The sequence below is a fragment of the Xenopus laevis genome, chromosome 1L, assembly GCF_017654675.1.
Source record: "Xenopus laevis strain J_2021 chromosome 1L, Xenopus_laevis_v10.1, whole genome shotgun sequence".
In the NCBI taxonomy this organism is placed as follows: Eukaryota; Metazoa; Chordata; class Amphibia; order Anura; family Pipidae; genus Xenopus; species Xenopus laevis.
The window spans coordinates 196,105,964-196,133,219 of NC_054371.1; positions in this window are offsets into that span (position 1 = coordinate 196,105,964).

Sequence of the window (27,256 nt, forward strand, 5' to 3'; positions counted from 1 at the left end):
CGTAATTTTCCAGTTACTTTCTATCTCTGTATCCAAAAAATCAGTATTAACTCTGCCCACTAAACGTCTGTTTCATCTCTGTAAGCATTTGTTTTTTTTTACTTTTGTAAGGTAAGAAATAGCCAAAATTCTTTTTACATTTACATTAAAAAGAATCCTTGGAGAGATCAAATTATTTAGGTTATGGCTTCCCATATTTTATATAAGGACAATATTCAAACATCTCACCAGCAGGGATGGGTGAATTTGACCCGTTTCGTTTCGCCAAAATTTCGCCGCCGGCGAAATGTCGCAGATGCCCATTAAAGTCTAAAGTCAAAATTATTTTGTTGCGCGCCTTTTTTTTTTTTGACGTGTGTCTCCATACAAGTCTATGGGCGTCATTTTTTCGGCGAAACGAGGCGAAAAAATTCGCCCATCCCTACTCACCAGTTTGGAAAAGTGAAATGAAGTCCTTCTTAGCACCAACTAAGACCAAAAACAATTCTTCTGTCGTTTCTGTTTCACGTCAGTCAAAATAAACTGGGCAGCCGTCATCATGTGGGATCACCCTATGCACTCATATAATAGCTAATACTCCTGCATGGTTTAATTAACCTGGATTTAAATTATTCACTAGAAGTTGCGTTCAGGTAAAGTGTGGAGAAAAGCTTGTAGTTCTATCTCTCTCTATGGGGCAGATTCACTAAAAGACGAAGTGGCTAGCGCTAGCGTCAATTCGCCAGCATTACCATCTGCAGGGACATCGCCGATTCACTAACAGGCACAGGCATCAATTTGCTAGCGAAAGAGACCGTTGCTAGCGTTCCGTCATACTCTATCACCAGGCGACTTTTTACCCACCCTATGCAAATTGACCTAAGCGCAAGATCACATGCGAATTTTCATTAGGCACAAACGAACGCTACCGCATCTTTGCTATGAAATGCTCGCACTGCCGAAGTAACGCTAGCGAAAAGTCGCCAGTGTTCAGCGCCCAGGATGAAACGTTGCATATTAGCGAAGTGGCGTTTGCGCCTGGTGAAGTGGTTCGAAATGTGCAAAGCTGATGCTGGCAAAAATTATATAAATATATATATATATATAAACAATCTACTGGATAGGTGCACTCAGAAAACAATGGAACTGCCTAGGTGCTGGAACATATATCAAAATCTATAAAGCAAAGAAAAAGGGGTTTATTCAACGTTTCGGCCCTTCCTGATGACGGCTCGAGTCTAAGAGCCGAAACGTTGAATAAACCCATTTTTTTCTTCACAAAAGACCTATGAGTGCGGATTTCTTTGCTCTATATATATATATGTATATTAAAAAAGCTTAGAATAGTTCTTAAAGAAAATGTTAGGATATTGGAAAATACTCTTTTATCCAAGTCTGGAAGTGGCACTGTTTGAATAGTTACTAAATCATCTTTTTTCACCTTCACTGTGATTTCCTTGCAGTGGCGTATTCTTGACCCTGTCAACACTTTTTGCAAGTTTAATGGAAAAATTCTGACAAGCTGGGAAATGTGTGTGTGCGAGTGTCTCCGCTTCTGCACATAATATTTAGCACTAGGAAATTAATTTTGTGCAGGAGAATAATGAAGTTGTGCTCCTTTCACCACTTGCATCACAGATATGCCAAAGTTAATTTGTTTGGTAAGTTTGCTAATGCAGAAGAGGAGGGTGCCGAAAACATGCAATTAATGGCATTTTGCACCTTACTAAAGGCCCCGCAAACAGTCTAAACAAAGACATGGCGGTTGTAGTTGGAACCTAATACACATTGTTTTCACTGTTTTGGTTTAATATCTTAGACGCACTGTATAAACGATTGTTCGTCTTCTCCTCATTTGGGAACCTAACAATGAGGTCGCCAAAATGTTAGATTGAAATTGAAGGATACATTAAGGATATTTTCTTTTAAAGGGTCCATCAGGGGCCAGTAAGGCTGCACTCTGCACTATAACCTGGATAAATAATGTAAGAGCTAGGAGCAGATCAGAGGACACAAGGCAGCCTTGTCCTTTCCTCCTGCGCTAGGGCCAGTGGTAAGTACAGAGCTCTGATGAAGGCTTCCTAACTTGTGTCTGAATGATGTGCAGTAGTGATTGGCGAATTTGTCCCTTTTTGCTTCGGCACGGATTTCGCGAATCTCCAGAGAAATCAACTGGCGAACAATCGTAGAAACAACGAATTTGACACCGGCGTCAAAGTTGACGCCAGCACCAGGTCCGGACTGAGTATTAAAATAGGCCCTGGCATTTCAGGCACACAGAGGCCAATCAACCCACCTAGAAGCCCAAACAGCCCCCACCAGCCCACTAAATACTGACTTTCTATGGCACCTTATAGCAGCCCCTCTGGCATTTGCCAGAACCCATAGATTGCCAGGCCTGGCCGGCGCCCATTAAAGTCAATGGGTGTCTGTTAATCGTCACCGGCTTCAAAATTGGCCGAATTGGCGCAGTCGTCTAAAAACGGTGACAAACTTTTTTGCGTCAAATTCGCTAATTTATTTGCTGCCGGCGAAACGATGCAAATTTGCCGCAAATTTGCGCCTGGCGAATAAATTTGGCACTGTATTCATGAAATGAATTCATGGTATACAGGGATGCCAAGGTCCCATTTATATGCCATCTCTGTAATATGAAGCATTGGATGGCAATGTTATCACTGCATACAAATATGGTTGCAACCCTTTGAATTGTATGCAAATGCAGAGTTTAAATGATATCTATGGAACCATTTGGGGTGGCAAAGGGCAAAGTGCAAAATACATGGTGTTAAAGTAGGGAAAGGACCCCTCATGTCAGTATTGAATAGAATCACACTATTATGCACCCACATAAGTGTTCCTTGCAGTGCAGGTATGGGACCTGTTATATAGAATGCATAGGACTTGGGGTATACCGGATAAGTGGTCTTTCCGTTATTAAGTCTTCTAAAGTCTGTACTAAAAATCATTTAAACATTGATTAAACCTAATAAAAATCATTTAAACATTGATTAAACCTAATTGGATTGTTTTGCCTCCAGTAAGGATTAGTTATATTTTAGTTGATACCAAGTACAAGGCACTGCTTTATTATTACAGAGAAAAAGCAAATCATTTTAAAAAATGGGAATTATTTGATGAAAATGGAGTCCATGGGAGATGGCCTTCGTGTTAATCTGAGTTTTCTGGATAACGGATCCCATGCCTGTACCGTAAAGCATGCACCTTTTTCTGGCATAATCATTACACTGAGGATTTGTATATGAATATGGGTGCAAATGCTGTTTCAGCTACAATAATGTTAATTTGCTCTACTGGTTAATTAAGCCTAACTTTTCTTTTGGCGACACTTACCTCTGAAAGTCCACCAACTGCTGACAACTAAGGTCTCATAATATTCTTTACTGTGTAATGGTTCAGTCGTTTGGTCCCTGGTCTCTCCAGTAGTTTAACTTAATGTGACTGCCAGTTTGGCTGAAAGCAATTCAGTCTCGGAGGCACTCTTGCAGATCTGAGAATGGCAGAGCAACACGGTGTTTGACAACAGATTTCTTCACCTATCATAAAACTGAAACATTGTTAAATTTAAAATAAACACAGTGCATTTTATAGAGGTGTTGTTTTATCTGTGTTTGGTTACAGAGGACCTTGATATTTCCCATAATAGAGAAATGTTACGTGCGTGCAATGTGCTGAATGAAATGGAATTTATTAAGACACAAAATTGCTTTGTCCATCCACCTAAATACCGTTACATAGGGCTGATTTTTTTTTTTTGTATCCTTTGTAAATATGACATATTCGTAGCCCACAAACAGCATTTCTAATATTATGTGAAATTGGTTTCTGTATATTCACAAATTTCAAAAATCCCAATAGAGTCAGTACCCTGAAGGGACACCAGAGGGAGCCTGGTTCAGTTTTGCTTTCATGCGGTTGTGCAGTAGCTTCCAGGAGGTTCATTGTGACATTTCATCTTGAGTTCTATTTAAATGTGAGAATTATGATTAGTATATATTAAGATAATTGCTGTTCACCAAAGGACTCGCACAGACTCATTAACGATTAACTTAGTTTAGTGTCTTCATTAAAATCACTATGAAAATGTTAAACAAGAGCAACATAAGTTGGCCATCGGCGCAAATATATATATATATATATATATATATATATATATATATATATATATATATATATATATATATATATATATATATATATATATATATATATATATGTGGATTGTCCTGTAATTTTTACACTGACCCCATCTAAAATATAAATGCTCTGTAAAGGCTACACATTTATTATTATTATTACTCATCTTTCTATTCAGGCCTCTCCTATTTATATTACAGTCGCTTAGCTTCGGATGATTTGAATCATAGCAATAGGAATTATGAAAGTGAAGTTTTGAGAGCCACTGAATAAAAAGCTAGATATGTAGGCAGGTGTCCCGTGAGTTGTTGTAGTAGTAATAAGCCAACCAGCAATCGTAAAAATAAATGAAGTTCTATTTATTCCTTCAGCGCCAACATGACAATCCAAATTAACACTGCCAGGCAAATCTTCAGACATTCAATACACAGCAACTCTTTCCACGAACCTAACCTACTTTTTACTTACAGGATTTCTTCAGGTATTACCTCTTAATACCAATGGGCCGCTCCTGTTCCACCGCCCTCGATGGGGTCCGACTATCCCCACCTGCCATCAGCAACCCGACGCTCCTCACTGGCGTCCCCTGCTATTCCGGTCACTGTGGCCACAGTCCCATAGCCCTCTATTTTACTATCATATTTCCTATCACTACATCCCTGACTGGTAGTGGATCTACTGGAAGGCTAGTTCCACTTACTACTGGTTGGGGCTCTTAACTGCCCTTGCTACCTTTTCATAACTGCCTAGTACACACTATAACATAAATCTCCTAACTCTGGCTAAGCCTACTACTTACTTCAGGGCTGGGCAGATGTTCTTCACTGGACCACGCCCACCGGCAAACTGCCACACCCGTGGTTTCTTATCCCTATTTATACTGTTTGTCTTCCCATTAGCTTTCTTCCCTCTAGTGGCTGGGGTAAAAATTACATCATTACATAATTAATAGGACCCTACTGCCCTCTTGTGGCCAAACCCTGTAAACACACAATTTTCAACATCCAAAGCCCATATACACAGATATTTCTTATTTACACTGCACTTTTCACATGACATCATCTTTACCCACCTTACAATTAACTCAAAAACTACAAATTATAAAAAATGAAAACCAGTTGCAGATTGTCTCAGAAAACCTCTCTCTACACCAAGAGTTAATTTAAAGGTGACCAACTCCTTTAAAGGAGAACCAACCCATTTTTATTAAAATCCCCTACCCCTATGCTACATAGACCCCCCTCCCTGCTCCTCCCAGCCTAATGCAGGGCATCAGTTCACAGGTGTCATCTTCTTTTCTTCGGTAATCTTCAGGTCTTCTTCCGGTACTTCGGCAATTTCCGTGGGTTTTGGTGCAAATGCAGTTGTTCAGGACTGGCAGATCGCGCCAAGTGCGCATGCACCGCACACCAATCTCTTCCTGAAGATTACCAAAGAGAAAAAGGTGGCACCCATGAACTCAGTTGCCCTGAATCTGTAACGAAGGGTAAGTAAAGAGTTAGGGGCATTTACACATGGTAACACCTAGGCTGGAGGAGCAGGGAGGGGGGGTCTATGCAGGTTAGGGGATTTTAATAAAAAGGGTTTGGTTCTCCTTTAAGACTACATTTGGATATACCATAGGGATCATTTATAACTGCAAGCACAGTTGCATTCACAGAACTTTCCTAGTTGTCAGTTGCATGTAAAACTCCAGTACTTGCATCATAATGTGCTCTTTGCATGCATGCATCACTCTCACACCAGAAATAATAACAACCAGACATGTCAAACTTTCAGCTCTGGGGAGGCCAGGGCCCACTGAAGATACCACTTCATGACATCCCAGTCATGTCCAAACTTGATGCCTGAACCCCCATTCTCCTAGTGTGTGCCTTTTATTTGTCACTGCAATCGGGGGGGGGGCTCAGAAGGAGCAGCAGTAGTTTCCGTTTCGGAGTCAGTCTTGGCCATCGAGGGCCACTGGGTTTTTTCCTGGAGTCTGACAATGGTTAAAAAGCAAAGTGCAAATGCAGTTGCATTAATTTTCACAGGTCAGGTCCAACTCCCCCTTGCAGCTGCAATGACTCTGGAATTCTAGGAAAATACCATGGCAATTGCACTTAAAACTGCAATTTGCTCATTGGAAGCTACATATTGTGGTGGATTGGCAAGAGAGAACTGTCCTGTCTGCTGTAAAACTATAGAGAACCTGCTGCAACTCTGAATTGGGGATGTCCCTCCCTACACAGTGGTGTAATGTATAGTGCAAGTGCATATTAAGTGTATGCTTAAGTAGGCACAGCAGTTACAGACACAGCAGCAGGAGGCAGATATATGTATCGCAAGCAAGGGTAAGTACACTCAGCAATGTCAGAACTTCGGTATGACATTCGGCCACGTGAATCTTGCCTGTATCTCTGACAGTAACTTCTAGTAATGACGATTTCCTAACCTTTTTCTGCATGGCAATGCCGGAGCCATCCCTTTATTCTATATAACTTAATGAGCACATGAAGAAAAGGAGGATTTGATTTGAAATCTTCAGGCATAAAAAGAAGGCTGGAGGTCTGTGCTTGATGAACTGATTCAATTAAACATGATGTGGCAGTTTATAGTTTTTACAAATAATGAAGCGTTTTTCCTCGAATTCCAGCATAATGGATGCCATGCAGGGAGTTGCGTCATATGCATTAACACTAGAGATGAAGTGGGCTAACATTTTCATAATTAGGATTTGTGTCACTTTCTGTGTTAGTGTGTAGGTCTTTTGTTGCAACCCACTGTGGGGACCCTGAAATTACTGCCGTGTACAATGTGGCAGTAGCTCAAGGGTTACCCATTGTTAATTGGCATACTTGCATATCATATATATAAAGGAGCGATATATATTAATTTATTATATAGACATATAGTCCTCAGATTGAGAGAGATTGATAGCATGCCTCTGACTCACAGACACCAATTCTCCATTGCCTTAGGCCGGCAGTATTCAATTCCTCCCATACCTTGTTCCATGTTGAAGTGATAGATAGAGGGACAGGTTAAATGACTGTCAGCCTAAGGGGAATAGGGGAATGGTTCCTAAGAGTCTGAGATAGACTGCCATGGTATTCTTTCAATCTGACGACTTGGACATTACGAAAAAAAAAAAAAAAATTACAGGTATAGGATCCCTTATCCAGATAGCTTTGAATTATGGTAGAATCCATTACAAGCAAATAATTCTCATTTTTAAGAATAATTAAATTTTTCCATGTAATAATAAAACAGTACCTTGTACTTTATGGTAACTAAGCTGCAGGAATTTTGCTTTTTAGCCTTAAGGTATGGTCATCCAAATACAGAAAAATCAAGGCCCCAAAAATTCCAAATATTATATATTTCTACCTCTATGCAGGCATGTTTTTTTTTCCTTACATATGTCCTTATGTAAACCTGTAAACTGTCAGTGGCAAATTTACTTACCTGCGAAAAATTGCCAGCGCTGGCTTCACGCAGATCGCAACACTTCACCAGGCGTAAATTCGCCTGGACAATGCTAATTCACAAAGATCCGGAGTTGCGCACAGGGTACCGAATGCTTGCGAAGTTGCGCTAGCGAAAAGAGGATCAGCAGTTCGAAGTTACGTTAGCGTTGGCTAATTTGCATACGGTGTACAATGGCCTTATATGTTGCAGCAAATACATTACACTACACACGGCCAGGGAACCTTAATAAAATTATATAAAGTTGTTATATTGCCCTACACATATCACTGTATAGTTTAGGTGCCATATGTTAGCCTATCACCCTGTAAAAAGGAAAATACGCCAACGTTTTCTGGGACTTTTTTCAACAAAATTTCAAGTAAGTCTTATCTACTCCATTGCACTTCAGCTGGTCTGAGACGAAGGCAAAATCAAAAACTTGAATTTGCGTAGTAACGCTCTTTCGCCAGAGCGCAAAGTTGCACCAGAGTCTATCTCCTTTGCTAGCGAAATTACGCCAGCGACCTTTAGTAAATGGGCGAAGTCCCGAATGACATCACGCTGGCCTTTAGTAAATTTGCCCCTTAGTATCTGTTAATTTCCATTTAACTGGTATGCTATATTTATACGATATATTTATACGACTCTGTGAACTGTATGTAGCATCTTTTCCAGGGTTATTAAAGTCACTGGTAGTACAAGGGGTCACATCCATGCTTTGCAGAGATTATGGCCGGTTCAGTACTGAATCATCAACTCTGTTATAGATATGCAACACAAAGGTATGGGACCTGTTATTCAGAATGCTCAGGACCTAGAGTTTTTTGGATAAAGGATCTTTCCGTAATTTGGATCTCCATACAGTAACCTTTTAAGTGCCACAGAATGTAGAATCTATGTTCTGTGGATTAAAGTACCAAAGTTCCACAGATCGTAGATTATAGTTCTTTAGCATTTCCGGGTTTGCAAGAGCTGCGTTGACATATTAACCGGCTCAGTGCATATTATTCGGCGCAGAACCCCTTAGGCAACAAGCAGATGTGGTCATACTCACTGACGCCATCCCTTATTGTTGCCAGCAGCCAATGGATGAACTGATGATGCTGATAATTTCCCCTGGCTCCCCCTATGAATTGAGTCCCCCTGCTGGAACCCTCCTGCTGCCTTACTGTTGTTCTCCTGCTGGATTGGTTGCCTGCATTGCCTGCCTTCAGTTGAGAGAGCTGAACTACAACACTATTGCACTGTTTATTAGTCTGTAAGCCCTACGGGGTAGGGTCCTCTAGCCTTTTGTTTCCTTGACACTGAGCACTTACTCTGCATTGTAATTATATTTTATATTTATGTGAATTGTATTCTAATAATGCACTTATTGATACTTTTTATTCCAATGACCCCTTTTTTGTTACTACTACTAAAAATATACATACATACATACATACATACATTTTACTTATTTCTTTCTAAACTCGGGTAAATTTGGGTTTTTCTATTTTTTTCTTCTGTCTTTCACATTAGCACACTTTTACTCACACAAACACACAGACGTACAGGCAACTTTTCCAAGCACACACACACTCACACTCACACTTACACTTTTTTGCGGATTCTTATATTTTTTTTTTCTTTGCTTTCTTTATTAGTTGGGGTTTGCTAAAACTTTATTTCTTATCTTGTTCTATAATTATTTGATTGATTTTATTGCCTTTTTGTTTTTGTTTTTTTTTACATTTTCATTGTTGATTAGTGTTTTGTTATTGATTTTATTGATTTTTCACTTTTGTATTGCTGTTTGGTGCTTGTTATCGCCAGTAAATAGGTTGTGTTTGCAGTGAGGCTGTTGAATCTAAGTTTCTAAGCACCGATTTCACTCCAATAGCTGTTGTTATTGTTGCTTTGACTGATTTTATTGCATTTTATAAATTGTATTCTGTTTTTCCTTTGCATTGCCCTTTAATGCTTGTTTACTGTCCCAAAAAAAGTTGTTTTTGCAGGGACTAGTGGATGTAGATTTTTGACCACAGATTGAATTACAATAACTGTTCTTTTTATTGCTTTAGCTGATTTTATTGCATTTTACTTATTTTATTCCAGATTGTTCCTTTGCATTGTTGTTTGCTTGTTTAGTGTCCCAAAAAAGGTTGTGTTTGCAGTGACATTGGTGAATCTAAGTTTCTGACCACCAATTTCACTCCAATAACTGCTCTTTTTAATGCTTTACTTGATTTTATTGCATTTTAGGGATTTTATTCTGGATTGTTCCTTTGCATTGTTGTTTGCTTGTTTAGTGCCCCAAAAAAGGTTGTGTTTGCAGTGACACTAGTGAATTTAGAACTCTGATCACAGATTTCATTGCAGTGATTGTCCTTTTATTGCTTTTGGTGATTTTATTGCATTTTGTGAATTTATTAAATTTTGGGCATACAGTATGCAATATATATATATATATATATATATATATATATATATATATATATATATATATAGATATAGATAGATATAGATATATATAGATATATATATATATAGATATATATAGTGAAAAAAGACCGCACTCACAGGACTTTGTATGAAAAAAAAAGCCACAAGGGCTGTGATTTTATTCCTCAACGTTTAGGCTATCAAACTCTAGCAGTCCTCAGGAGGTGAGGACGGCTAGAGTTTGATAGCCGAAACGTTGAGGAATAAAATCACAGCCCTTGTGGCTTTTTTTTTTCATACAAAGTCCTGTGAGTGCGGTCTTTTTTCACTAAATATATGTAAATTTTTACCAGCACCAAGGCATTTAACCACTTTATTGTGGAGTGCACCAGGTCGGATTCTTTATATATATACTTTTATTCTTTACAAGGGCAGCACCCTGCTAACAAGACTTGCCCCAGGTGCACTGTAAACAGTTCACATATTACAAAAAAGACCAGCAACACCGGGATATTTGTGCATCAATATAAAAATGTATTCAAATTGTGCATGAATAGCCAACGTGACGTTTCGGTCCATGCAGGGACCTTCTTCATGGCAACCATACTCATATTACACATCCCCCTAAATACCCAACAAAAGGAAGTGACATCATGACCAATTAGTGACTGCTGTGCACATGTCAAAAGAATTTTTTGTGTATACAAAGTGACTAGTGCTGGTAGTGTGTTGATCATGTTTCTATTCAAATTGACTCAAGTTTTACATATGTGTGATGTTATCATTATCATAATAAATATGTGCGTGTACATTACTTTGTGCATTTAAAATATATATTATTAAAAAAAATTTGCACAGACATAGTGTATCTAAAATCTGATAAAAATGTAACCGTGATAAAGTTGAAAACTTGTCAATTAAAAACAATTATATCATGCTCCAACCATATAAGCTTACACAATCTCAAATAGTTACTATAATTGTGGGCAACCCCCATTCATAGTATTTCAACTATATTTTAAATATAATATTCGAATGTGGAGCAAGAAGCAACCATATCTGGTACTGTATCCACAAACAGAACCCTTAATAATGGTAGGTACTGTAGATCTGTAGATATCGTTATTGTATAAATATTATATTTATGTAACGCTTTCTTAGGCTATCCTGCCAATTAGGAGTTAAGGGTGTCCAGTTGGTAGTGAGCATGGGTTACACTGCGAATCTACACCCAGGGCAGAGCCTTCGCCAAGTGTGTACATCAATTCCCAGTTAACCAACGTTGCCAGTGAGGGGATCGGGATCGATCAGGTAGGGTACAGGTTGTCCTTTGCTAACCTAGATGCAACTGAGTTCCCTGCTCTAAAGGCAAACAGGCCTTGTGGGAAAGCTACTTCCTTCTACAATCCTCGTTGGAGCGACAACTGCTCTTTCTGCTACACCTCTCTGTCTTACTCTCCTAGAGAGTCTATAACAAGATCTTACTATATTAGCTGTTCCTCGTTCACTGGGTTACCTGGTCCCCGACTTAGCCCCAAAGGTGTCAGGTCCCTCTGGGGTAAATGCTTACTGGGGCCTATGGCTCCCTGCACAACACTATATAGCAGTGTGGCAGGGGAGTGTCATTACACACTTTGTCCAAAAGGTGAGGGTGTTACACTTTACCAGTTAGAAGGGCTTGGCCCAATAACAAGGGAAAAGAGAACTACATACAAAAGGTAGGGGATTAACTCTATAGGGATAGGATATCCTATAGGTCCCTACATTTATATTGTTTCGTTTTAGCAATTAAGTCACTCGGATATCCCCTCTCCAGGTTTTCCAGGGTTTTAGCCCTCTCATCTATACTACTGGTTATCCCAATAACCCACATCATTTGTGACCTGGGCAACGAGTTGAGTAGATGTCGAGGGTGGCTGGTGGTACAATGCAATATTGAATTTCTGTCTGTGGGATTTTGAAAAATCCTGGTGTGTAACTGTTGAGCTTCCTCATCTTTATACACCGTTACATCCAGGAAATCAATACTGTTCTAATCTTTATGTGCTGTGAACCTTATGGGAGAAGGGATGTTATTGAGATCTGATATAAACAATGATAGTTCGTCCTTTGTGCCGTACCACAGGAAAAACATAGAAAAAATCTATGTAGAGCCTATAATACCCACCATGTTTCTGAAATAATGGATGACCATATATATATATATGATTTCTCATATTCATGCATGAAGGCATTCGCATAGGTAGGCGCTACATTAGGTCCCATAGCAGTTCCAGACAATTGTATGGAAAAACTATTCTCAAATTTGAAATAGTTATTGTACAATATGAATTCCAATAGGATGATCACAAATTCAGATGGGGTGCCCTCATATGCAGAATTTTCGCTCAACAGTTTTCTCACTGCATCTATCCCCATGTTGTGCGGTATGCATGTATATAGGCTATGGACATCAATCGTGATGAAGAAGTCCATATTGCCTGTGTTAACACTGCCAATCATTTTTAAGAAATCAGTTGTATCACTTAAATAGGAACCCAGCTGTCTCGCCATGGGTTATAGAAGTGAATTTATTATTATTATTATTAACATGTATTTATATAGCGCCAACATATTGCGTAGCACTGTAAAGTAAATGTGATTATACAACTACATCACATGAATTACATACATAGAATATATGGAGTAACAAACATCACAATCAATACAGGTACAAAAAGGTGAGGAAGGCCCTATGCATAGGCATACAGTCTAAAGGGAAGGGAGTAATACACAAGGTGTGGGAGTGGGCAAGATCGAATTAAGTGGGTGAGAAATGTGGTATTGCGTTTGGTAGTTAAGCAGAGTGAGGGTAGGCTTCTCGAAAGAAGTGCGTTTTCAGAGATTTCTTTAAAGTAGAAAGGTTGGGAGAAAGTCGGACAGACCGTGGGAGAGCGTTCCAGAGGAGGGGTGCAGCCCTTGCAAAGTCTTGAATGCGAGCGTGTGAGGAGGTAATGAGAGAAGAGTTGAGTAGCAGGTCAGTAGAGGAGCGTAGTAAGCGAGTGGGTGAGTATATAGAGATGAGTTTAGAGATGTAGGGTGGGGCAGAGTTATGAAGTGCTTTGAAAGTCAGTGTCATTAATTTGAATTTGATTCTGAAAGGTAACGGAAGCCAGTGCAGGGATTGACAGAATCCACATATGACGATATTTTTTCGGTTAATGAGCCCCTATCTGATATGATTGGTCTTCCCAGGGGTTGTGTTAATCATTTATGAACCTTCGGTATAGTATATATTACAGGTCTTACCGGATACTCCACATATAGCCCATTCCGCAAGGTCTCTGATATCCATCCATGAGTACATGTTTCCTCCAGTAAAATCTTGATCTGCTTCTAGAATTTAAGAGTAGGGTCATAACTCAATTTACAATTGCTGTTAGCATCTGTAAACTGGCCCAACAGTTCGGTTTTATAATATTTGTAGTCCAGGACCACCACTGCCCCTCCATTATAAGCAGGCTTAACAATTATGTTTGGATTTTCACGCAATCCTTTTAGGGCCAAACGTTCCTCTTTAGTGAGGTTCCCCTGCAGTGTAATTGTTGTGAGAAATCCGGTACTGCATGCATTGTTTATAATTGGATCAAAGTCACTTTTAGCTCTGAATTTAGTTACACGCCCATTATCCCCCTACAGTGTTTCTTTTCTCACATTTGAAATGCTCTACAATAATGTTAAAGTCCTGAGGTAGTGTGGAGGGGACATAAGACAGACCTTTAGATAATATGCTCACCTTCAATGTTGTTAACTGGTGTTCAGATAGATTTATCACTGCCTGTTCGGGAGTACTCTGCCCCCCCCCTGGCGTGGTGGTCTGCCTCGGGCACTTGTTTTGCCTGTGTCTGCGGCCCCCACAGCGTTGCTTGGTACAGCCCCTGCTTCCTGGGGCAGCTCGCCATCTAAAAAAGCCGGTTGTGGCGTGTTTGCGTCCATTGTCGGGTCCTCCTCAGATTCCTCGCTGCTAGACACATATCCAAGCGGCTTCCTTACACGCCACATCATCACTCTGTGCCATTGCGCTCCTGGCCTGCCTCCATGACGCCATCTATATACGCTGCTCTCTTTGTAGTCCTGCTGCACCCGGAGGTATTTCGATTTACCTTGCTTTCAAACAATCTAAATACCTCCGGGTGCATTTGGCCCTAAAAGGATTGTATGAAAACCCAAACATAATTGTTAAGCCTGCTGATAAGGGAGGGGCAGTGGTGGTCCTGGACTATAATTATTATAAAACTGAACAGTTGGGCCAGTTTACAGATGCTAACAGCCATTGTAAATTGAGTTATGATCCTACTCTTAAATTCCAGAAGCAGCTCAAGATTTTTATTGGAGGAAACTTGCACTCATGGATGGATATCAGAGACCTTGCGGAATGGGCTATATGTGGAGTAATAAATATAAAGCATATGGGTGGCGTTGATATAACAGACCAAATCAAAACATATTACAATGCCACCAGAGAAACCAGGACCTGGTACAAAAAAGCATGTAGAAAAGCTTTTCAGAAATATATTGTTTGTGGGAGTTATTTCACAGGTAGGGGGTGTTTATAAACTGCAAATAGTATACATATAGAGCGCAGCCCCCACATTTTCAACTGTAATTGAAAATTTGCTGTGGTTTGAACATTTTTACGAGAGCTTTTGTGTAATATTTAAATTTGATCCTGCGTCTAAGTTTACATTTTAGAAAAAAAGTAAATGAAAAAGCCAGTTAAAACGATTAATGAATAATTACTTTTCCTTGGTTATTCTCTGTCAAATTTCTTAAATTACATTATGAATGGAGAGAATTAAAATTGAACTGTTTGTAGACAATTTCCTTCCTGGAGGATATAAAACTTACTTTCTGCCACTCCTACCCCATATTCTCCTTTGTTCCAAAGACATACATACAAATTGAACTTTATGCTGGAAAGGGGTGTGTAAAGGACCTGTGTAGGCCATTATGTGTCTTAAGGTGGCCACTCATGGGCAGATTTAAACTGCCGATTTGGCCCATTTAGACCAAGTTAACAGCCTTTCTTGCCACAAATGAGGCCCTCCAACAGACCTGCCCGACTAAATATTTGCCTGAAATTCATCCCGATGTCGGCAGGTATGAAAAATCCTGTTGGGTCAAGGACTGATGTGGCCCTTTCTCAGATTGTCTGGATACCATTGTTGTCCTATCGTTTTGCACTCGGGCTAAACTATTGGATCAGCCACATATTAGAGAAATATCCTCTCTTTTACCGACCTCGCCAAACCAGCAGATCTTTACATATATGGAATACAACAGGTAGCGTGGACACACCACAGGTAGTATGCTATGATTTCACAACACAACAGGGGTCATTTACAAAGTGCAGGCAAAAATGTTTGCACAATTATGTACAGCCTTGCACTTTTCTGTAATGCCACCATTTTGTGCACTCCAAAATGGAGCCATAAATATTGGCTGCATTCCATAGCACTGTATTAATCAGGGATGGACAGGAGTTATGTAAGCTTCGCTCCTCCCACCCCCTACCCATACCATAACTATTAGGACACATCTTCTATATATTCTACAATCCTCACTCAGTGCACTGAATTGCATGTGCCTGAAAAGACACATTTTGCAAGACTCGATTTACATACTTTAATATTAATATCTATATTTTAGGAACATTGTATCAATTTTCTTTCAAAAGAATAAACAGCTATACTCCCAAAGCATTTTATTTTTACATTTGCTAGCATGTTATTTTACAGGGCATTTAACACATGCCTAATTCTAATAGTGCAAGCAAGCTCATTTTGTTCAATCAATATCTAACAGACACATATATCAAGTGGGACCCAGAAGTCACAATGTTCCTGTTCTTGGTTCTTTCTCATGCTAATTACATTATCTGCCCTCTGGGACTTTACATGTGGCTAGCAAATGGAACGTGACATTGACTGAAAAGGTGAGCTTGCAAATAGAGTGATGGCAGCCAGAGAAATGATTTAAAATATTATCTGGAGGAGGGGGATAAATAAACCATAAAAGAAACTACATTTGACTCCTCTTTGATTTCAGCTCCGTTAAATTTGGAAAATACAGCCAATCAAATTGTATATATCCTTTATTTAATCTATCACTCTTTCAGCGTCTTGATTAATTCCGCGCTAGCAAAGCAGTTTCTTTGCTGTCAATGGTATAATATAGTGGGAATATATTGGTATTTCTGTTAGGGAATGGAAAGCGGTTATATTTATATTCCCTGTGTTCTGGTTTAAAAAAACCAATGGACCAGTGTCAGTTCAGTTTCATGACTGATATTAAAACAGCTATTTTGTATTATTCATTCCTCTACACCTCAAAACATATCTTCACCGTGGTCTCCTTACATTCCTGGCCAACTCTTCCATTCTTCTCAGAGACACCACCTGGTCGCATCACATACTAACACTGTTGTTTCTTTCATTAAAACCTTCTTGCTTGATGATCCTTATCTTTAGAGAAAGGTTAATCGAAAAATCTAATTTCTTAAAATTTTTAGTATTTTCATAATTTTAAAAAACTCTAAAATCTCAAATGTGCACTTGTCGATTTCTCATATGCTTCATTTTAACATAAAAAAAACCTACTTGACGAAGTGAAATCACATTCTACCAATTATTTTCAAAGAGTCTGCCAAATGTCAATATTATCTTGAATACTGAAATTAAAAAATAACTTACATTTTCATAAAACAGCTCCCCTTGACTTTTACATTATCTCACCAGCTTTTAGATGCCAAATATTTCTATTGGAGTTTTTTTTTTTTTTGGTGCTTAAAATGGACCTGTCATCCAGACATAAAAACCTGTATAGTTAAAGTAATTTTCGATTTAAACATGAAATCCAAATTCTCTTTTTTTATTATAACATCCATACTTGTTCTAAACTCTTTTAAAAAGATGTAAATTCGAATGTGGAACAGAAGGACAAAGTCGCAGGTTTAACTGCTAAAGTGCAATTTTAATGGTCCACACGACATGTTTCGGGCACATCTGCCCTTTTTCAAGTGTGAAACACAAGTGAAATACAAAGTATAAATAACCATACTGAGGTATGTAGACACCCCCCCCCCACCTCCTAGATAGGACAATTAAATAGTAACAGGTGTTCAGTTTGGATAATTTGTTGCCGAAGTTCAACGTAGTGAATGCAATGTGCAGGATAAACAGTGAAAGTCCCAATAAATACCTGGGGATATTAAAATATTATGTATAAAAAATTGATATGCACATATCATTAAAACACTAGAAAAATATTAAGTGTGAAGACTGCCCAAATGGGCCTATTCACACTATAGCATATGTTACACGTCACATTTGAGGTTTTAAGCTAGCCGTGCTAAATGTATAATAAATACAACTTAATGCAGCTAGAAACAATTTATACGTCTTACCCTTAGTAGAGACTAACGATTAAAGTAGTATTCAAAATCTGCAATAGAAAAAATGAGGATCATAAAAATGAGGAACAGCGTTAAACTCCAGTGGTCGTTCAGACCCATGGGAAGCATCGTATTTAAAGGAAAACTATACCCCCCAAACAATGTAGGTCTCTATAAAAAGATATTGCATAAAACAGCTTATATGTAAAACCCTGCTTCATGTAAATAAACCATTTTCATAATAATAAACTTTTCTAGTAGTATGTGCCATTGGGTAATCATAAATAGAAAATTGCCATTTTAAAAAATAAGGGCCGCCCCCTGAGATCGTAGGATTCACTGTACTCACAAACATACCAATAAACCATACATGTTAGGTCACATGAGCCAATTAACAGACAGAGTTGTGTCTTTTGCTTCCACACTTCTTCCTGTTACAGTTAGAGTTGTAGTATTTCTGGTCAGGTGATCTCTGAGGCAGCATACATACCATCACGAAATGGTGTTTCAAGGCAAGAGATGTAAAAGGGCAATATTTACTTAAATATACTGTATATTCCAGTTTGGTGAGATTCTTTAATATGCCACTTAATATGATATGAATCTGTTGCTTAAGTGTTCATTTTGGGGGTATAGTTTTCCTTTAATTTTTTAATCCATATTGTTTCATGTTGTAAAAGCAGTTTCTGTATATACAGTAACCTCCTCTTCTTGGTAATTTCACATTTTCCAATACCAACCACCTCATTTGTGTCTGATTGTGGCCCTGGGAAAAGAAATGTCTCGATACAGGAGTATCAGATTGAGTACCTGCTTTGAAATTTCTAATATTACCCTTATGTTCTTTTATGCGTTCCTTTACAGCTCTACTTGGTTGGCCAATATAGGCTAATCCGCAGGGACATTTTAACATGTAAACCACATTTTTGGTCTCAGGTAGAAAAATCTTTCAATGGATATTATTACCCTTTGTGGAATGGCTTACTGTTTCTTTTAAAAAGCTCAAGCATAGAGGCAGGACAGGCAACTATTTCATTTTCCATTCAGCACTTCCTAGATATCACTGCACTCCCCACATTCCCCCTCCCTCATCACCATCTAATTATGTAGCCTGTGCATGGGGATTGCCATCAGGTCCCCCATTCTGGCACAGAAATAATATCCTGAGATGATGCAAGGCTTGCATTAATAACAGTGTTCACAAAATGGCAGCTGCCTGCTTGCTATAATTATGAATTCCCGAATTGAAGGAAACAAGATTTAAATAAAGTATATAGTATAAGTAAAGTATATTTTGCTTCACTAAATTGATAAAATAGGATTTGGAATTATTTCTTAAGGTGACAGGTCCCCTTTAATAAATCATGAAAATTCAAGTTTCGGAAACTTATATATACATTTATTGCGGAAAAACACATGTATTGCGGTAAATAAATGTTTATAAGTCTGTCAAAAGAATACAATTTCTGAATTCCTCCACAGAGAATATTACTTGAAAATTAGTTTTTTTCATAAAAAAACAAAATTGACAATTTGTTATGCTGTTGGAAATAGAAGGGAGACAAATGGGGAAACCATCGCACTGGCTGCAGTTATCATAGCCCCTCGAGTAGATCTGACACCACTGAGATCTGCTGAGAGCATAATATGGAAAATGTTATTAAATTAAGTGCATATCAGCCCTTTGACTTATTTTAAAAATCATGCTCAGGTAGTTCCCCATAGTGCATAGGATTCTATGAAAGGCGAAAGGGTAAGGATGCGTTGAATTAGCTGAACTGCAATGTAGGATCAAAGCCTGACAATGATTCCTGCTAGTGAGCATGGAAACCGCCAGAATCCCACCAGGAATCTTTGATGGACACTCTAAATCAAGGAAAGTAGAACAGAGAGAATTACAAAGAAGGTGATGAGTAATCAAAAAAAAGTCACAAATCCAGAAAGAAGCTGAGTTAATGTTTATATAATATAAATACTATGGATAAAACCTGCTGCATTATATAATAGAGAGAACCAGTGTCTAATGAGAGTTTGGGGCAGATATAGGAAAATTTTAGCTCATTTATTCAAATTTAAATTGGGGAATCTTATAGAATGTCATGACTTGCAGGAAGTTTTTCATCTAACTGACCACAGCAAATGTATTTGTTAATTTACCAGAATGTGTTTGAGCAGGCAGTGTTAGAGCTCAGCTACAGTTTTGACAGCTCTAAAATCCCACTGAATACTTAACCTCATAAATAAATTAAGGCAAAGCAAGTTAATAAGAGTATCACTGAAAATTAATCTTTTCACCAAGCTGGAATTAAAACATCTAGCTAAACCAAATAGTATTTGTACTTACTGAGCAGTATTCATCATCATTGCTGTGTGCTTTTTTTGTTCCTGAGACTGTAGTTATGTAAACATTGACAATTGTTTGGAGAACAAGGTTTTTTTTACATACAATAATCTATCTTATCTGATGCATTTTTCTAATGTATTTATTAAGCATTGCCCACCTCATAATGCTGTAAATAACAGAATGCCTGCGTCTTTTCGACAGAGAATCATTGATCCTGCCTGACTATTACTTGTTCCTGTTCACTGTTATAAAACATGTCTGGAGCTCTATCATAAAACATAACTAGGCTGTAGCTTTCTGACAGTAACAAAGTAGAAGCAAATCATGTGATACCCCAGGAAGAATCTTTTCCATAGCAGCTGAAAAATGGACTATAATTTTTATTTCACAAAATACAGTAAATCACAACTGTGTTTTATTTAACCTATGGGTTTTCAGACAGAGATAAAAATGATATATTTTTTCATATTTAGTGCAACCATGACATTGCCGGGCATTTATAGTTATTATTACACATTAATAACTCATCTGAATTAAGCAAATTAAATAGTAATATATATGTAACGCTTTCTTGGGTTATCCTGCCAATGAGGAGTTAAGGGTGTCCAGCTTGTGGAGTGAGCATGGGTTACATGTGAATCTACACCCAGGGCAGAGCCTTCGCCAAATGGAAGCTTCCCCTTGAAGATGTTGTAAAACTACAACCCCCAGGCTAATTAGTGCAAAAGTAGATAAATTGGACGCCAGGAGGTTCTTAGTGAAACAAAAGAGTTGTATTTATTGTAGACAAGGCACAATAAAGGTGACCACAGGTTTACTCACGCAGTGAGTTGTAGCAGGTATATTATATCACAGAGGAGGAAAGATAGCAGGATGATAATGCAGCATGATAGAGACTGTCACTCCCATAGTCAAATAGTCAAGAAGAATACCTCTGTCCCAATGACCGATATACCAGTGAGGGGATCGGGATCAATCAGGTAGGGTACAGGCAGTCCACTGCTAACCTAGATTCCCTATCACTGAGTTCCCTGCTCTAAAGGCAAACAAGAAGCCTTTGGGAAGCTACTCTCTGCTATTATCCTTGATGGAGCACACAGCTGCTCATGCTACATAAAACTGACTATCTCTCTCTCATAGAGAGACTATTACAGGTCTGCCCTAATGATAGCTAACCTCATTCACAGGATTGCCTGGTTCCCGACTTCAGCACCAAAGGTACAGGTCCCTTTGGGGTAGATGGCTTTACTGGGGCCTTGGTGATCCCAGGCTCAATGGGAAACACCTAGCAGCACAGACACCAGGAGCCAAAGAGGAAGAGGCCACTCCCTGCACAACACTATATAGCAGTGTGGCAGGGGAGTGTCATTACACTCTTTGTCCAATAGGTGAGGATGTTACACTTTACCAGTTAGAAGGGCTTGTGCCCAATAATAAATGATAAGAGAACTACAAGGAAAGGTAGGGGATTAACTCTGTAGGGATATGATATCCTATAGGTCCCTACATATAGTAATATTTCACTCTGTTTATCTCTACAAAATAAACCTAAAAGAGGACTTGTTAAGGTTATGCCAATGTTTCAGCTAAATTCTCAGTTTCAGCTAAATTCTCAGTTCTAAAGTCATGACATTCGACCATCGAATAGGGTAATCCGACATTCGAAGTCGAAGGATTTTTAAGATCGTACGATCCTACTTCGAATCGTACGACCATACGATTTAATCATACGATTTTACAAAAAAAAAAAATCCTTCGACTTCTCAAAACGTAGCCAAATACTGCCTATGGGTTCCAGGAGGTCCCCATAGGCTAACATCAGTGGCGGAACTACCGGGGGTGCAGAGGGTGCAGCTGTGCCAGGGTCCCTGCCCCTGCACGCCCGGTGGGGCCCGCAACCCAGGAGAGGAATACCGGCCGGTACCGACGGCTACTCCGTGGCACCAGCATAAAAATACCTGTCCCTGCAGACACCTCCTCCCCCACTAAAAGCCACAAATCTGCTGGCTTTTAGGGTCCGGGCTGGGGCCCAGCGGGGCTTCTGCTTCAGGGCCCGCCTAAAAGCCCCGCTAGATGCTGCCTCACCATCCGTCTGGTAACCCAAACAACGCGCGTGTACGCAAGCGCGCACATGCGCGTGCTTGCGCATGCGCGTTAGCAAGCGTACACTCACGCATGCGCATTAGCTTTTTTTTGCCGCATGTTGCAGATCTGGGTCTACAGGGCCCACTGGAGCCGGCCCAGGCCAGTCTGATCCTGGCTGATATATGGTATATATATAATTATAGTGGCAGAGTGGGGTTTTTTGAGTGGGCGGGGAGGGGTTTGAGAGAGTGGGGGGTTTGAGAGAGTGTGGGGGGGGTTTGAGAGAGTGGGGGGGGGTTTGAGAGAGTGGGGGGTTTGAGAGAGTGGGGGGGTTTGAGAGAGTGGGGGGTTTGAGAGAGTGGGGGGGGTTTGAGAGAGTGGGGGGGTTGAGAGAGTGGGGGGGTTTGAAAGAGTGGGGGGTTTGAAAGAGTGGGGGGGTTTGAAAGAGTGGGGGGGTTTGAAAGAGTGGGGGGGTTTGAGAGAGTGGGGGGGTTTGAGAGAGGGGGGATTTGAGAGAGGGGGGTTTGAGAGAGGGGGGGTTTGAGAGAGTGGGTGGTTTTTGAGAGAGGGTTTTTTTGAGAGAGAGTGGGGGGGTTTTAAGGGGAGGTTTGAGAGGGGGGTTTTGAGAGAGTGTTTTTTTTTTGAGAGAGAGTGGGGGAGTTTTGAGAGAGTGGGGGGGTTTGAGAGAGTGTGGGGGGTTTGAGAGAGTGGGGGTTTGAGAGAGTGGGAGGGGATTTGGAGAGAGTGGGGGGGGTTTGAGAGAGTGGGGGGGTTTGAGAGAGTGGGGGGTTTGAGAGAGTGGGTTTTTTCTGAGAGAGTGGGGGGTTTTAAGGGGGGTTTGAGAGGGGGGGTTTTGAGAGAGTGTTTTTTTTTTTAGAGAGAGTGGGGGGTTTGAGAGAGTGGGGGGGCAGGATAAATGACTGCCAAATGCAGCAGGGTAAAAGGGCGCCAGTATTAGTTCAAATTGTCCAGGACTCTAACAGGCAGGATGAATGGATGGCAGACAGTGGTGCTGCTGCTGCAGGTTCCTCCTCTCCACCCACCCCCAAGACTATCAGTGAAGAAAGAAAGAAGGAGGGCTGGTAAGGATACAAATCACATTTATTACACTGCATTGTGGTTTTTAACCCTTTCCTTGCTTTCAATAGCAAAAATTTCAGTTGTGTCCTCCTATTATAAATTTTGGGGTATTTGTACATGGAATTGACAGTGTGCCACCTTATGTGATTTCTGGGGTTATTTATTTATGGAATCGCCACTGTATCATCATAATATGAGTTCTGGGGGTATTAAACATGAAATTCTTACTGTGTTCATCCTACTTTTAGTTCTGTGCTATTATACATGGAACTGCAACTGTTTATTCTGCTTAATGTTTTAATAATTAATTAAATTGCATCAGTGTCTTTTATCTCAGAATGATGAGATTTGTGCTTTAGGTACAGATAAAAGAAATGTTTAGCTATCAATATATTAATATTTCTACCATAGTGTGCATGGTCTAAATTCAGCAGGAACAGTCCCCTAAGTTTGCTCATGGTCTGTACAGAGAAATCCCATAAAACTATGGCAGCATAAGTATTCCCCTGTACTAAGCACAGTGGTCACAGAACAACCCCTCAGTGACTTCTAATATCCTTATCATTTACAGTAGGGGGGTACATTATTATCCCTTATAATACATGAGTGATACTCAGAGTTCCCTGTATAACTCATCCTGCAGCCTTGTGTCTTTATATGGTCACAGAACAAGCCCTCAGTCACTTCTAATATCCTTATCATTTACAGTACGGGGTACATTATCCTTCATTTCATTATAATACAGTGAAAGCTCAATTTTATGTGTCGTTTTTACGTTTAACGTTTACGTTAACTGTTGTCGCTACTTTTTAATGAATCATTTGTATATTCATACCTATTTTTTCATATTTCAGTCTCTTATTCAAATCAGTGCATGGTTGCCAGGGGAATTTGGAGCCTAGCAACCAGACTGCTGAAATTGCAAACCGGAGAGCTGCTGAATAAAAAGCTAAATAACTCAAAAACCACAAATAAAATAAAATGAAAACCAATTGCAAATAGTCTCAGAATATCCCTCTCTACATCATACTACATCATACATAAAGTTAACTCTTAGGTGAACAATCCCTTTAGGGGGGGCCCAGTTGTAAATTTCTGTACCAGGGCCCTTAGGGGTCTAGTTACGCCACTGGCTAACATAGCAATTCGGCAGGTTTAAGTTGGCGAAGGGTCGAAGTTTTTTAAAGAGACAGTACTTCGATTTTCAAATGGTTGGATTTGTGAAGTATTTTCAATTTGAATCGAAGTTGAATTTGGCCTATTCGATTGTCGAAGTACCCAAAATTTACTTCAAAATTCGAGGTTTTTTAATTCGAAAATTCACTTTTGATAAATCCGCCCCTTAGTGTTTGTAAAGAAATTGTATTAAAGGGAAACTATACCCACAAACAATGGTCTATATAAAATATATTGCATGAAACAGCTCATATATATAACCTTAATTTATCTAAATAAAGTATTTTCATATACTTCTTAAATAGTATGGGCTAATCCTAAATAGAAAATTGCCATTTTAAGAACTAAGGGCCGGCCCCTAGGATCCTACGATTCAAAGTGCACACAAACAAACCATACATGTTAGGTAACAAGAGCCAATTAACTGACTGGGGGAATGTAATAAAAGTTGGTAATTAAAACTATTCTCAATGCAAAAAGGTATGCCTCTGTGCAAACAAATTTTGCTTTGCTCGAATTTAATACAGCTTTTGCAAACCCAGACACAGTTTAACAACCTCTTTCTACAGTGGAAGAAAGTATGCGAATTTTATAGTTTGCTCCAATGTGCAGTGTAATTAAACTTCTTACTGAAAAAGTTATGTTTGCTCCAAAGGATTATGACACCTTCAAGCACTTCTTAAAAGTGAGCAATTAAAATTTGCAATACAATAACAGTTTAACGAAGAATATTACATTGCGAGATGTGAATTTTTATTCTTATTGGTACAAATTGTTTTTCTCTTTGCAGCTTTTATTACATTCCCCTTAAGTTCTCTCTTTACTGCAAACACTTCTTCCTGTTACAGTTAGAGCTGCAGTATTTCTGGTCAAGTGATCTCTCAGGGAGCGCACAGACCATCACAAAATGGTGGCTCAAGGTAAATGGGCAATATTTAATTATACATTGCAGTTTGGTAAGATTCTTTAATATGCCATTGTATATTATATAAACTATTTGTTGCTTAAGTGTTCATTTTGGCTGTAACGTTTTCCTTTGAGTCAACTGTTTTTTTAATACATTAAACTGTAAAGCATTTTATTAGGAAACCCTGGTCATGTTAAAAGTAATAAACCAGCTAAAAATAGCATACCATAAGGGGCAGATGTATCAAGGGTTGAATATCGAGGGTTAATTAACCATCGATATTCGACTGCCGAATTAAAATCCTTCGTCTTCGAATATCGAAGTCGAAGGATTTTGCGCAATTCGTTCGATCGAACATTGGCCTCGGTAGGTTTTAGGTGGCGAACTAGGGGGTCGAAGAAATTTTTAAAGAGACAGTACTTCAATTATCGAATGGTCAAATATTCGAACGATTTTTAGTTCGAATCGTTCGATTCGAAGTCGTAGTTGAAGGTCGAAGTAGCCAATTCGATGGTCGAAGTAGCCAAAAAAAACATTCGAAATTCAAACTATTTTTCCTCTATTCCTTCACTCGAACTTGTGAAAGTGAATGGGCCCCCTAAATGTTGCTAAAATATCCAATATGTTTCTATCACTTCCTGAAATGTATTGGGCAAAAACTCACATTTTATTATTCTGCAAACATTGTTCCCTTTCCAGTGGTTCATTTTTTAGACATAGGTTCATATGCAAAATATTCCATGTAAACAGAACACTTGCTTAGGTATTTTGGTATACTTTCATTTCAATATAAATGCATATCACTTCCATCTTTATGTCAGCTGTGTCAAATGAAAAAGGACAAGCATGCTTACAGGAATACATGCTTAACAGAAGTTCCTTTATGCCAGTCTTCCCTTGATGATAGATCCACCAAAGAAATGTAGAAGTAGAATTCAAAGTATGCCTGTATTATATATACAGGTATGGGATCCGTTATCGGAAACGCATTATCCAGAAAGCTTTAAATTACGGAAAGGCTTTCTTCTATGGGTTACTGATCCTAGGAAAACTTACGGACAAATTTACTTACCTTTGAAGTTGTGCCAGCGTTGGCTTTGCCGCACTTTGCCAGGCGAAGTTTCACCAGGGCGCCGCTAATTCACTAAAATCCGAAGTTGCGCTCAGGGAGGAGAAAGGCTTGAGCTAGCGTTAATTCGTTAAGCAAAGCGAAGTTACGCTAGTGATGCCTAATTTGCATACGGTGCCAAGTTAAAGTACAATGGACGTAAATGTAGCAGCAAATAAATTACACTACACAAGCCTGGGAAAGCTTCATAAAAGAAAATAGAGTTGTTATATTGCCCTATACATGTGCCCACTGTATAGCTTAGGTGTCATATGTTAGGACGTGTAGGGGGGAAGGAAAAAATGTACAATGTTTTGCAGCCTATCACCCTTAAAAAAGTAAAAGACGCCAGCGTTTTTTGGGACTTAAGCAAGCCCTATCTACTCTATTGAACTTCGCCTGGTCTGAGATGGCAAAGGCAAGTCTGGCGCAAGAGGTAACGTTCAGTAAAATGCGCAAGTTAGTGAATTAGCGTAGTTACGTCCCTTCGCCATAGCGCAACTTTGCCTCGTTTAAGGGTGCAAAGTAGCGCTAGAGTAGGTCCACTTCGCTAGTGAATTTACACCAGCGCCCGTTAGTAACAAAATTATGTCACGCTGGCGAATTTTCGCTAGCTTTAGCCACTTTAGTAAATTTGCCCCTTAGTGTCTTACATTACATTATTAAGATCCAAATTACGGAAAGATCGGTTTTCCAAAAACCCCAGGTCCCAAATATTCTGCATAACAGGTCCTATATCAGCGCTGCAAAATATTTTGGCCCTATATAAAAACATATTAATAATAGTAATAATAATAACAATACTATACAAAATTAGAACAGTTAAAACAGTTATCAAATTTTCAGCTTTAGGAACATCATGGATCAGCTATTGCATAATTGTTAGAATTTAAAGGGGTGGTTCACCTTTGGGCTAGCTTTTAGTATGTTATAGAATGGCCCATTCTAAGCAACTTTTCAATTGGTCGTTATTGTTTATTTTTAAATAATTGCCTTTTTTCTTCTGACTCTTTCCAGCTTTCAAATGGGGGCCACTGACCCCATCTAAAAAACAAATGCTCTGTAAGGCTATAAATGTATTGTTATGGCTAATTTCTAATACTTAGCTTTCTATTC